At 37.4% G+C, this 14,444-nt stretch overlaps 1 protein-coding gene across 3 annotated transcripts in view; it reads left to right on the top strand.

The window, feature by feature from the left end:
- Positions 1-14,444, top strand: part of JPH1 (junctophilin 1) — a 91,356-nt gene that overhangs the window by 56,553 nt on the left and 20,359 nt on the right. The gene's annotated exons all lie outside the window — the stretch shown is intronic.

Below are 14,444 nucleotides of genomic sequence, written 5' to 3'. Positions count from 1 at the left end.
TGTGTCACCTATATCAACATTGCAACCCATTTTCACCTGTCACATGGTGTGGAAAGTTGCTATAGAAAGAAGCAAAGTGGGTTTTGCTTTATTTTTCTGATGTCTTTCCATGAGGTTAGTATTTTTATGTACTGCTCTTTAGCTTAAGACTAGATAGATAAAATGGAACTCCATTTGACAATTTAATGTCTTTTCATAAGTCTGTCCTTTCTTTCACCTGTCAAATGAGTCGAGTCATATCTTGTTATTAATTTTCAAGGACTTGCTTGCATTAATATAGATTATAGCTCTGAGATTCATTTTCGCTCACTGTTGTCTTCTGCACGTCCTCGTTTCAGATATAAACCCGTTTATTCTTAAATGTACCGATGTGGTGAATGCAGGCTAATATCATGACCCGCAAAATCAAAGAACAACAACATTCTTCAACATTTTCTAACAATCTGCTTACTTTCTTCAATTTTTAGTAAAAGTGACCACTATATATAACATTACTAAATTGTTACTGTCAGTTAGCTTAAAGAATACTTGTTTTTTTCTTTATTCCTAAGTATTTGATTGTAGAGAGCCATCTGTGTGTTTTGGGGTTGGAAGGTTTAGGGTGCTCTTGTTTATTTGTTTAGTGCATAAGTCAAGGGCTGGTCACCTTGTGCAGGTTAGAATCTCCATTTCCCTTATCAGTCTTGCAAACTTTCTTTGTACACATCCTGATATAAATTCATCTTTCTTGAACGTGGCAGTCCAGAGCTGTAGGCAAAGCACAACAGAACTATTTCCAGTAGTAAAACTTTACTAGCTTTAAAATCAGTAAGTACCTTTCACTGTTGCAAATGACCTCAATACAACCTCTCCTGTGGACTTATATTAGTGGCCCATACTTACTCCTATGATACCCAACTCATTTTCTTTTTTCATTATTTCATTTTTCCATCAACTGATGAACTCTCTCAATTTATAGCAGCAGTTCATTTTATCAGTCATAAGTTAAGAGGTCATAAGCTTAGCCATGCAAAGAACTAATAACAGTGACCCTGTCAAAGGAAAGCTTGATAGAGAATAGAAGTAAGAGGGAATTAAAGCATTTGGAATGAAAGTATCTCAAAGCTGCCAAACCCTTGAAATAAAGAAATGGCTAGAGTACTCAAGAGAAAATGCAAACATCTGATGGTGTGAAATTTGACACCAAGAAATCCCCCAGATCAAGAATTTGTTAGGTGTCTTTTTTTACTTCCTGCCACAGGATGTGAAGTAGCATTGCTAACAAATTGGCTGAGATTTGGGAAGAGAAGGTGTGGGATTCTTATTTTCTTCTCCTTTAAAACTTTTATTCCATTACAGAAGAGATGAGTTTGTATCTCTTCCCCAAATGCAGCTGCATATGTGTACAGTGATGTAACAAAACATTTCTCAAAGTCTACTTACTCTATTCTTTGTCTGGAAATGTCTATCAGTTAGCTAGCTACCTATCAAAAGACAAATATCTCTTTTGGAGTCTAAATTTTAAATTTCTTCATTATTTTCAAGATGGCCAAATAGAGCATATTTGTACACATTTTAAAAAAATTGCTATTCCTATTGCTTAAGTAACTTCAAGATGCCAAGATCTTAGCTTAATTTCAGTTACTCCAAATAAGCTGCAGCAAAACACCAGATTCTTACATCATTGTGATCCTTTCAAATACTATCACGTCAAAGATTCATCCTAAGTGGTCATGATGCCTTTTTCAGATACATTCTTTCTGAGTGGTACCAGTTAACCCTGAGACTTACCTGTACACATATTTGCTTCTTTAAGTATTTCCTAAGTATCATGCTGTGAGTTACTGGACAATGTTATCATTAGCTTTTGTCATTTATAGTAATAAAATAGATAAAGTATTTTTAAGTATTTACATTCATTCACGCAAACAGCAGTAAATATCTGCTTTTTAAATTGCATTTTTAATGTTTGAATGAAAACAAGGTAACCATTATTGCTTTCTGATATCAACTTCTCCGTTTTCTTCTGTTGCTTGAGCTTTGTATTTTTACAATACCTTCGTAAGTTTCTGTTAGTGCTACTAAAAGGTAATGATAAGTATTGTGTTTCAGTCTCTGAAACTATAGTTAAGAGAAAGCTTTCCATTGTGCTAAATTGTCTTGAAACTAAGTTATTGTGGGAAAGTGTAATTTTTCTCTCATTACTTGAACTGCTTAGTACAGTAGGCAAGCATGCTGTCAGCAATGAATAAATGTGCGTAGTATATCAACAAGTCTCTTGAAAGAGAGACGAAATAAGTGAAATACAAATACCTCTCTGTAAACAACAGTTAAGCATTTTTTCTGTCTTAATGAGTGATCTGTGAATTACCTGTGTCCTGAGTCCGTTTAAATATTTGAAATCTTTTGATAAAAGTCTTAAATTTCAAATTCTTAAAAAGTAACCTTCTGGGCCGTATAGCCTAGTATTACACACAATTTATAATTACAGTGAATATTCATCACTCATCGTACCGTGACAGTTCTTACTTCCCAATTACTTTCTCTCACGTTTCAATTTTATGTTCATTAAGACATTCATCAGAAGCTGGCAAGAGGTTCTAGCTTTGTACTGTAGTTTAAAAGGAGATTGAAAGGAGAATAAAGCGGTAGGAAGCAAAGTAGCATCCAGCAGGTAAGAATAATAATGTCAGTCTGAATCAGGAATATTGAAGTACCATAGAAATCTTGAGATTTAGCTTTCCCAGTAATTGATTACCTTAGTATTTGCGTATATGGAATGCAAGTATGATTGGAAAGGTCAGTGCCATGGTGTAAGAACTTACAAGGTTACAGGGAGCTGTTTTCCCTAAGCTTGTTCACGGTAGTCTCAGGCAAGACCCTGCTTCTACTTTTGCTGTAGCAGAGATTTGGCTAGTGATTAATAGCTATGAGGGTGGTATATCTTTGCAGAGCCCTACCCACAAGGCTGTACGTTTTGTAGATTTAACAAATGTTGCAGTCTTTATAGAGGCCTTTGCAGGTCTTTTTATCACCAAATAAAACTAATTTTGGAAAATCCAAGCTCTAACCTGTTTGTTTCCTCCAGGAATCACGGAACTTGCAGATGTGTCAAAAGAGAGCATACCAGGACAGGAAACAAATGAAACCTGAGTCACATCCTCATTCAAGGGAGTCATCCAGGGACAGTTTGAGATTGTCTTTGCTTAGGGAAAAACAATAAATGCTGTTTTGTGCCTCTTGTTAAAACTTAGAGAAGCGCAAATTGTTAAAACCTAGAAAAGGGCAAAATGGGAGTGCTGTATCAAAGGTGTAATAGAAAGGAAAGGCTTTTGACACCCAGTAAAAAGGGGGAATATTGTTCTAGTCTTGCACAAGGTTAATGGGTGCTTTGACTTACCCATTCATTCTAAATTCCACAGGCTGTCTCTAGGATACAGTCTTGTAAACACACTATCAGGAGGTAAACTAAAGTAGGAACTTGCACAGTCTGGACAGCTAAGCCTTAATTGTCTGTGTGCATATATATCCTGCAGCAAATGGATACTGCTCTTTCATTCAGTTTGAATGAATAATATTTGATTAAATGAAAGAGGAGTAAAACTACTTTGCTGCAGAGTAAGAGCAGTTGGGGCACTTTAGGGTCTGGAAATGCCAATCTGGATTGTTTTATGGCAGATTATTTATCAGGCCATCCAGCTGCCGGATGAACATATGTGGCTCACCAGAACAATTCATCCAGCCTTTGACCTCCTAAACAAGGCATGAGAGAAATCAAGGAACAATTTATCAATTAATACTCTCTGAAGAGATGGACAAAATTTCTTTAGGTGAAATACATGAGTGGAGAACAAAGGGTTTCTAATGAAGAGAATAAGAACTTGTCAGGTTTTACCAGTATTTTTTCCTGTAATGTTTGGTTGCTGTTACAGCATCAGTATTAACATGCTGAACATCACTAGTTTCAGATATAAGCATTTTAAGCTTATGGTAAGGCAATTTCTAATGGCCTCTAATGCCTTGAAGAGCAACTGTGTTTTACATCCTCTTCTGACCAGTGGTGGATGTCTGTAGCCTCAGAAGAAAACACATCCCTCCCATCTTCCTCATCTCTGCCATCTCCACATCCTCCAGTTCACAAAATACAAACTCCATATGGACAGGAAAGGGAGATTTCTGCCTGATGCTAATTAACTGGAATGTACTGGTTAAATGCATGTGGACCAGACCAGATATTTTTATTTAAAAAGCCAATTACAATGAGCATTTTGCCTGATTAGAATTACCAGCCATGCCATCAGTTTGTGCCTTAAAGCGTATGGAAGCTCACTAGTTATTCTTAGTCATACAAGAGCATGTTTTCTGAAATTATTCAACATACGGCTTCATCATCCTCACACAACTGTTGTCGGGATTCTTTCTATGGCATCTTTTCTCTACAATTTGTTGCTTCCTTCCTCTTTCTAGACAACTCTGGAGAAGCCAAAGCCTCTAGAAGTATCCTAAGACACTTCTGTTGTATCTAGTAATCAAAGAAAGAAGGTGCATTAAAAGAAAAGGTGTCAGTTTCAAGCTTTATTCTTGTTCTCCCCTTTCTTTTTATAACTCTTGTCATACCAGTCTTCACTGACAATTTTATCGCCAGTCTCACCAAGCCCTAGGTACAGATGCCTCCACCCTTCCACATGTTTCCTCTTGCCCAGTGTGAGGCCCATCCAGCTTGCTGGTAGTCTGCACCCGTTCTGCCCCACTGCCATACACGTATGCTGGCTCAACCCACTCTGCACTGTTCCTGCATTCATCTGGGACAAGAGAGGATGCTTGGAAGAAGGCAAAAGAATGAGAGGTTACAAAGGAGTAGCCTTAATTCTTCAGGATGCTTTCTCAATCTCTCTAAGATACTTTTGAGTCACATAATCAAATGATTTGCTTAGAAAAAAATGAGCATAATTAGTTTTGAGCAAATTAACTTTTAAAACTAATAACAGAGAACCAGTTTCCTGTAGAGAGATAAAGCTGTTACAACCACTGTAATTTTCACAGGCTTCCATTAAGTACTGAGCTAGATAATTTGCATCTAGATACAACTTGTGGTTGCCTAGTAAATGCTGCAGGATCTGACTATGAAGCTAACTAGGTAGTCAGGCAGCTAGCCTGGACTAGCTTCAGTGTTGTCCCTGCTATATTGCTATCTTGAAGTAGCTTCTTGAATTCTAGTTTAGGTATACCTGTCAGAGGTGCCACAATGGGAGTGTTAATTACGGGTATAATCTGAGAGAAAGAGGTCAGTGTTTCCTTAGAGTTTTAATTGCCTCCTTTCGCCTGTTCAAAATTATTCATTGGCTCCAAAAAAGAACCATTCCTTCCAGGACACAGAACCTGCTCACTGTTGGCCTGCTCCAGCAAATTTCTATATTGGTCTGTCGCAGTGTCCATCAGCCAAGGACAAGATGAAGTAGGGTCTATCACATGGGAGTATTATCACAGTGTCAACATTTCCATTATAAATCCTATTTATAACTGCGTCATAACTATTTGTTCCACGTTGAAGTTCAGCTAACAAGGTCTTTACTGTGAGAACTTTCCTTTCAGTGCTAATTTTCACTAGAGTACGGTGATTTATTTTGAAAGGATTTTATTATACTAGTGAAGGCTTAACTTATGTTGGAAAAGGTTAGGTTTCTCATGGTTTTTTTAACATGTAATATGGGTTACATTAGCACATCTCTACAATTATGCTGCTTACAGTGCCATGTACTATTTGACCATAAGCAGTTAACACTTGCTGTGGGCTTTTTTGCTGTTGTTTTTATAGGAAATGGGGAACAAGAGATGTATACCAGAGGAAAGGGTAGAACATTAGAGAAAAATAATCATCACAGCTGCATTCTATGTTTGTCAAGGCCAGAGAAATAGATGGCTAATATACATGGCATTTTATTCCAAGAAAGTCTGCAGAACTTAAGACTTACGTAGAAGTAGAGAGAGATCTGAAAAAGAAAGATATTATTCAGCTTATAGACCTGAGTGACATAAAGTAAGATAGTATTGTTCAGTATGATGTAGAAGATCATGCTGAGAATTTGGAGGAGATGAAGATTTCTACCTATTAGTCTTTAACAGTTATTCACTCAGATCATAATCTGAACAGGAGTCAAACCTGGAACTGAAACACAACCAGCATGGAATTGGTAGTTGATTTTTTTGGTATGGTGAGATTAAACAGGATGAACATTGTAAAAAGAGCATGTAGAGTGACCAAGAACGGAGTAATCTGAGAGTATCTTCCTTGAAAGTATAGTTAAAAAGGGGAAGAAAAATGAGCGGGAAATAAAAGGATGAATCGTGTGCATTAACAGAGGAAAATTGTTCCAAAGAGGAGAATGGCCAGCTGTGTCAAAAGAGGATGAGAATAGACTACTGATACTGAGATATGACTAAGAAATCAGCAGAGGCTCCTCAAAAAGTATCAGATGAAGAGCAGAAGGTATTTTGTCAGGGAGAATTGCCAAACTGTGAAGAGTATGAGATAGATTTGGAGAAAAGGAGCAGTAAATGGATATTGCAAACTTAGAATTTGGAAATGAAAGCTTAGAGTGCTGAGGTGAAGGGGGAGAAATGACACCATGTGAGGTCAGCATGGTGGGTGGCAGAATGACTGGGGATTCTCTTAAAATACAAAAAATCAAGAATATGTTGGGAAAGAAGACAGAATAGGATGGAAGACTAAGCAGATCACATGCCCTAGATTCATCAGAATTAAAATGATTGTTGTATTTCTGTAGTTCTGACATTTGCAGTGCAGCACTCAGTTCTGTTAGCCCACTTCAAGACTCTTAAGCTTCTTAATTGATTCCATTGCTAGATACAAGAAATTAATTTTGCTAGAAATGTGACACAGCTTAACGAATACTGTTTCTGAATATTGAAAAGCACTGTATTAACACTCTACCCTCCAAGAAAATTCATAAAGCCATATATTCTAAAAGCAGTAAATTTTGGTTCTCTTTATTTTACTCCTGCTTTTGCATCCTTCAGGTTCATAATTTCAAGTGCTTTTTCTATAAACACAAGGGGATAAAAGAAACTTCTAAAAAAATGAAGTCTAGCATTATCATATAATGATGAATCCTTTTGAATTATCTAGAGTTTAAGTAAAGGCAGTAATGCATATCTAAATCTGTGATTAGAATCAGTGGAGTATAAAACTGTCTGGTTATTTCCACGTTACTTTGCCCATCTAAACCATTCAAATGTAATTTCAGTTGTTTGGTGACATACATATATTTCATGTCTTCCCAGTATTGAGCCTTACTGGCACATACTCCACTGACACAAGAAGAGCTGACATCTAGAACCCAAGCCCTGGGTGCTTATCCTAGGCTCTGCTTTTTTCTTTAGTGGAAGGGCGTTCAGAGAAAAACAGTGCAGACACTGTTTCTTTGTCAAGGGTTTTAAAAGACCCCAGAGTTAGAAGAGGTTTGGGCAAAAATTTCACTCAGTTGTTACATTTACTCTGTGGCAGTAGTCACAGTTTTAACCTGAAGTTGATTGATCCATATCAGCAGAGCAGCTACTAGAATTTCAGTAATTTCTAATATCTGTGTAACAAACTTGCATGTATGGACAGATGGATCAGGAGCTTGAGGGTTGATATATGTAAGAAAATTTGTTTAAAATTGTTCTTGGTATAGAATATCAAATTCTGCAAAGACAATCAAATGCAAGGAAGAAAAACCTACTGCTTCCTTCGCCATCGCATGTGACCCAAGAGGCAATGTATCTAATTCAACTTTACAGTCTATTAATGGAGTCTCCCTGGGAACTGGGATGCTTATGTAGAAAGTTTTGATGTGGAATAGAAAGGTAAACACAAGACTGCTTTGCAAGAGGAGAGAATATACTAAGAGAACAATAAGTATTAAGAGCCATAAGTATTTTGTTTTTAATGTAAAGCATAGCTGCCAAATTAGTTTCAGTTTTGATCCTGAACTTCATCAAATACAGTGTATTTTCCTGTTTAGCTAAAAGACAAGACATGACAGTTACTAATCTGTAATGTTTCCAAAAGGAGGATCAAATGTATTTAGATAGTTTTCCTGTCCAATTGCAATAGGAATACTGGAGGTTGTTGATGAGAAAATAAATAATAAGTGGAAGTGAAAAATGGCAGGGAGAGAGAAGCCTGATAAAGTGACAAGGAAATTGGTAATCATCGCACCGGAATCTTCGCTAATAACTGGGTGATATGTTGCGTAGTTGTATAATATGATGAACAGCATATTATTTAAATCAGCAGGTAACAGTGAAGTGGTATGTTGCAAACAGAAGCCGGAGCACAGAAAAACTGTAACAAGTGATAGGACGAGAGGAGATGACCTCAAGTTGCACCAGGGGAGGTTTAGTTTGGCTATTAGGAAAAATTTATTCACTGAAAGGGTTGTCGAGCACTGAAGCAGGCTCCCCAGGGAAGTGGTTGAGTCACCATCCCTGGAGGTGTTTAAAAGACTAAATGTAGATGTGGTAGATGCATAGATGTGTAGATGTGGTGCTTAGGGACTTGGTTTAGTGAACGACTTGGCAGTGTTAGGTTTATGGTTGGACTCAGTGATCTTAAAGGTCTTTTCCAACCTAAATGATTCTGTGATTCTATGAAAAACAAAGTTCTCAGTAACATTCCACATATAGCTGAAACTGAATGCTACTATTTACAGCAGCGATCACCCATCAAGCTAGTTCGTAGAATTGTCAGACCTAGTATTTAACTGAAGACAGTGACATGCTCCTCAAAAGTGCTATGAGAAGCCCTTAAGGGCTGACTCAGCCATTTGGAGATGACATGTGAACCTGCTCCTGTTGAGGTCAGTTGCCAAAGTCCCATGGAGCAGGATGATAGCCATGCACTTGAAATGTGATACAGCAGGAGAAGCAGCTAATACTCTTCCAGGCTGTATATACAGAAGAAGCACGTCATGGAGAAGAAGGGTAATGGTCCTTTCTCTCCATGATCCCAGTCACACTGAATCTGAAATACTGTGTATAACTTTGGGCATTGTCATATCAGAAAGATGTGGACATGCTGGGAGAAATGTAAAGAAGTGTGGATTCTTCTGGGTAAAGGCAGCTATTATGCCCCATTAACAGGCTCTTTATATATATAAATTGAATCTTTTCAGAGGATATGCAGTTGTGATGAGAACAGAATTACAGCCTTTCACTTCTGCCTATCCTTTATGATAGATATAAAGGAGCCTAAAGAACACTACTGCTGCAGTTAACATCTGCTAAATTTTCTAGTGGATTTTTTTCTAGTTTTCAGAACAATGTTCCTATGATCAGAGGCTCATGTTAAACCACTACCTATTCTTAATAATAGCAGTAAAACATACGCTGACGCTAGGCTTCATCTGCCTCATGCCCCAGTGCAGCTCAGCTGAAGTAAAGTAGGCTCTAGATGTTCTGTGAAAAAGCTGAAAACTTACCTTCTCAGTTATCTCATATTAGCAGCCTGCAGGCTCAGAAGCATTCAAGTGGATTATAGTACATGTGTTATTTAGCCAGGAGCATTCACATTAAATACAATGTCTGTATATTAGCTAGCCTGGAAAAATTAAGCCTGCCCTATATACAGGAGCCATATACAACACCATATCAAAATATTTGACAATCTTGTCAAATATTTTTTGAAATTCTGTCAGTACTCATCAACAGAGAGTTAGGGTAAGTAAATGAAGCCATAATTAAGATCGCTGGTCATGAGCAATTTCTGTGTTTATAAGCTGATGTCCCAGTGAGGTGTTAAGAGAGAGCTGCACAGCACTAATAATGCTGTCAGGTGGGATAAATCTGTTACATTTGTCTGATAGTACTGAATCCAGAAGTATAAGGGCCTACACACTGTAATCTACTATGCAAATACAATTATGAATTTTGTGCCCTGTTTTGCAAATGTCACAGCTACTTCAGTCACCTACTAAATCAGCCACAGAAATGGAGCAGAAGTTGGATTTACAGTAACAATAAATACATTGTTCTTACGTGGTGCTGGCTGCAGGCAGTTTTTGAGATTCATTAGTCTATTCTTCCCTGCCTTCAGATCTTTCAATGTGTATATGTCTACTCTGTAATGATACATTTAGAACCTTTTTGAGGAAGAAAAGCTTACTTTTAGGTAGTCTTCTATCCTTAATTATTTTTTAGTTATTTATTGGAGATACAAAAATGCAAAATACAAAAATACTGTTTATGTATTATATTCAGGTATGTTAATGGTAGGATGACTCAATTAATTTCAGATTTGGAGGAATTAATAAAAAAGGAAAGAAGAGGCAGTCTGAGTTTCATACAGATTGGAATTGCATTAACACCTCTGTTTTGTCATCCTACTGCTAGCTCACAAGTTTGTGATGTTGCATATGGTTTGGATCGTCTGGTAAAAGTCCATTTCCTTTCTTGTTGCCATTGCTGTTGATAGCAACTCAAGTCTGTGTGCTTGAGTAGATGTTTTGATATTTTCAAGAAGCATTGTAAGATAACATAGTGCCATATACTTCTCAACAAATACCTGTGTGAAATGCAGAGAGACTAGCAGCAAAGTAGTCAGTTTGCAGGCCACACCAATAGCTCTCTTGTGCTGTGTAAACATCAGAGCAGAGTAAACACAGAGGCACAAGGACTAGCCTTGGGTTTGACCAAAGTGTATGCGTGTCTCTGTATGTGTGGCTAGTAAATAAGTAACTCAGCACTCTTGATCTTTGTCTAGTTCATGACAGGAAGCATTTGATGTGGGTTTTGAGAAGGCGCCGTCAAAACCAGGAAAATAAAGTACTGGCAGATATTTTAAAGATAGTACGTAAGTATTCTAGCAAAACTGCTTGGAAGTTGTTTCTGATACTGCACAAAACTGCTTCCTGAGCAGAGATAGAGAAAGTAGTTGAGAGGCTGTAGAAGACAGTACCACAAAACAATAAGCCATTTCTACCAGTGATTACCTATTGTAGGTGCTTATCTTTACTTAGCAAGAAGGGAATGTTGCGTTTAAGGCTGCATTAAAACCTGCTTGTATTCAGGGGTGCTACTTTTTAAAGTTAGTCCTAGGTGGAAGGTTTGTGTATTCTAACTTTTACATCACTGAATGATGAATGATGATGTTCCTTTGTCAGGTTGTGGCAATAGTATAATATCACGTTATGTGCTATCCTTGTGTAATATTTTTAGGTCATGTCGGTAGTACATGGTTTGAAGGACAGCAGGCTGCCAGATCAGATCACAACAGTTCCATAAAATAAATACATGTAGGCATCATGCTCCATGATGTTCATGGATCTATTGAGTGAGTAACTGTTGACACATGCTAGTTTCAGTGTTAGCTCCGGTGCAGTAGGAGAAGAAAGACTACCAGGAGTACTGCTCAAGGAAGCAGCAATGCTAACAACAGATTGAGAAGTCCTAGAAGTGTAAGCTGGAGAAAATTTCAGCAAAGGGAAGGTATTTTCAAGAGAGGAAGAGGAGGAAATGAGCATTTGGGAGTAAAAGTGAATTAAGAAAGATTACAAAGCATTCCAAGTAGTAAATATTACATTTTAGAGTATTTTTGAATTATGCAAAATATGCACTCTTCTCCCTCTTATTTACCTTATAGTTTGCTTTCCTAGGCAGCCATGGTACTTTCATGCTAGTAGTATTAAGTCCAGAAAAAAAGAAAGTATTTTAAGGCAGCCAAATGGAATTTAAAGATTAATTCAGACAAAATTTTTTATTTGCTCCTTGCTAGGGAAGATGATTACTAGCATTTAATGTGTTGATCATACCTCACCAAAATGCAGTTGCCATCAGAGGCTAAAAGTTAAAGCAGGCATCCAGACTTGGGTTTCTTTTACATCTCGCCAGATAGTGTCAACAATCCTTTCCATTTCAGTTCTTCTCTCTCTTTTGTGACACACTTTATTTTTAAACTTTAGTAAATGTGTGATTTTTTTTCTCTAAAGCATTCTCAAGTACAGTTAAGGAGAGCCATTATTCCAGCTGGCGTAACCAACTTTAAATGCAGCCGAAACAGGGCAACAGGGCCTACATATCTCATTTTGAATTAAGGAATTATTAAATAACATATATATCCATCACTAGGAGTAGGGCATTTCTTTCTAGGGAAATCCCATCTTTGGTGATCAAGTGAAGTGCCATCTTACTGTCTGGGGGTTAGAAATCTTACATACCTTGCTGCACATTGACCCAGGCATGAAACAACTGCACCGTTCCATGCCCTATTGCTGGGGCACTGTATCCATCAGAAGGGTACTTCAGACACCTGGGGTGATAACCTCTTAAACTACCATTAGGAAGCATTTCTTTACCAAGAGGGTGGTGAAACCCTGGAACAGGCTTCCTAGAAAGTGGTCAATGCCCAAGCCTGTCAGTGCTTAAATGGCATTTGGACAATGCCCTTGATGAGATGATTTAACTTTTGGTCAGCCCTGAAGCGGTCAGACAGTTGGACAAGATGATCATTGTAGGTCCCTTCCAACTGAAATATTCTATTCTATTCTATTCTATTCTATTCTATTCTATTCTATTCTATTCTATTCTATTCTATTCTATTCTATTCTATTCGCAGAAGTGATCTCTCAGAGCCCTATGCCTCTTTAAGCACCTTGCCTTATATCTGTCAATTTCTCTATGGCTGTAATCCTCACCCCTTAATTTCCAGCCCTATTCAGTCCCAGTTCAGTCTGCCAAGATGGCAGACAGGACTGCCAAACATTACTAAAACCATACCCATATCTCTGCTCTGCTGAGTTCACCAACACATTCTACACATGACATAGCACAGCCCTCCATTCATTTGGGCTGAATTCAAGCCAGCAGCATAGCAGTTAAAAGCCTTTTTTCCCTGTTACCAGTGTAACCTTCAGAAAAATAAGAATAAAACAGAGGAAGTACTAATGACATTAATTACAGTTCTTCCCCCCCTACACAACTTCACAATGAAGCAATAATAATAAACCCTATCTTTCTAAAATTTACTGAGTATAGTTATTTGCACATTCGTAATGACTCATTGAATCACTTCTTTTAGCAGACTGATAAATTATTATTTTTATTTCCTTCACCTACAGTTACCATCCTGAATGCTGAGGAATTATTATAAAATAGATGTCCTATCCTGAGAAATCCTAACATAAGAGCAGTTTTGATGCTTGCAGGAAAAAAGATCCTATATTAATTGATCCTCTAACGGGTCACCAGGCTTTCCAAGTTTTATTAATGTTGATAATAAATCTTATTATGAAAGCATAGATATTGTTGCCAACGGTGATACAGAAAGCCATTGATTACATCAGAAGTTAACAAACCAGATGGTTTTCACTGGCTCATTTCTCGAACAGTATATAGCAACCTGTAGTACCAACACCAAACTATCTATTTTCTTTTTTTAGTACGGTGCATTTAAACACAAAAGACTTCAGCTTTTGCTTCAACAATATCATGCTCTGTATTTGTACTAGGATATAATGTGCAGTAAGAAACTTACTCATTATTTACTATTTCCTTCTCCCGATTTTTGAATTCTGATTCAATGGACAGTTCTCAGCTTCTCCAGGAAGGTGACATTTATGAAGATATGTGACAAACTTGTGGCTAGAATGTTGTGTTGGCTTTTGATTACTCAGAAGACTTGTACTCCATTCCTAGTTTTGACAAAGGCTTCCTGTGCAGCTTTAGGCTATCGCTTTACCAAAGATTTAGCAAAGCTTTGGCCGTGACAGTGCTTTATTGACAACAGACTACTGAATTCAGAGAGATTATTTAGATGAAGCATGTGCTTTGGGTCATGATTTCCCTTTGGTTTAGCTCCCCCATCTGTAAAATGGGCTATTGGTATAACCTTTTTGCTGTCTTCTGTATTGTACTTAGAGCTTGTGAACTTTTCAGAGCAGGAATTCTCTCTTTTATGGAAGAGTTCAGTAGTTTAGTGAAAAGGGGGCCTCTGTTCTTGGAAGCTTTGCATATAGACTGCAGTGTCCTGACTGAGCAAATAGCTTTGATCGTGTCACCATTACCCCACAGACAATCAGCAAACCTTGCAGTGAAGATTGAGAGTCTTTCCGCTAACGATTCATATGTGTAAACAAAACTAGGGAGTGAAGTATCTGCTTCATGGGTGGAATTTGTCTATTAAGTACAACATAAATTTTCTTGTAATCATGAAATTATAATGTCATTTGTTCCCTGGATTACTCTTTATATAGCACTATATACTCTTTATGTAGCACTAAAGATAGATAGGTTACGTCACATAGTGTGTACTCTAGTTTAAAAGCAGAAATAAGCCCAAGATTACCTAATAATGACTTCTAATATACCTTGAAATTGAATCCCATCATTTCAGCATCAACAGTACTTTAAATATTATGTTCTGTAAATATTATATTCTAGAGCCTGCATTAGTGGCATTGCAATCTTTT

This window comes from Strix uralensis, chromosome 1 (assembly GCF_047716275.1).
Source record: "Strix uralensis isolate ZFMK-TIS-50842 chromosome 1, bStrUra1, whole genome shotgun sequence".
NCBI lineage: Eukaryota > Metazoa > Chordata > Aves > Strigiformes > Strigidae > Strix > Strix uralensis.
The sequence above is the reverse complement of the archived record's forward strand: the minus strand, read 5'-3'. Positions and strand labels throughout refer to the sequence as shown.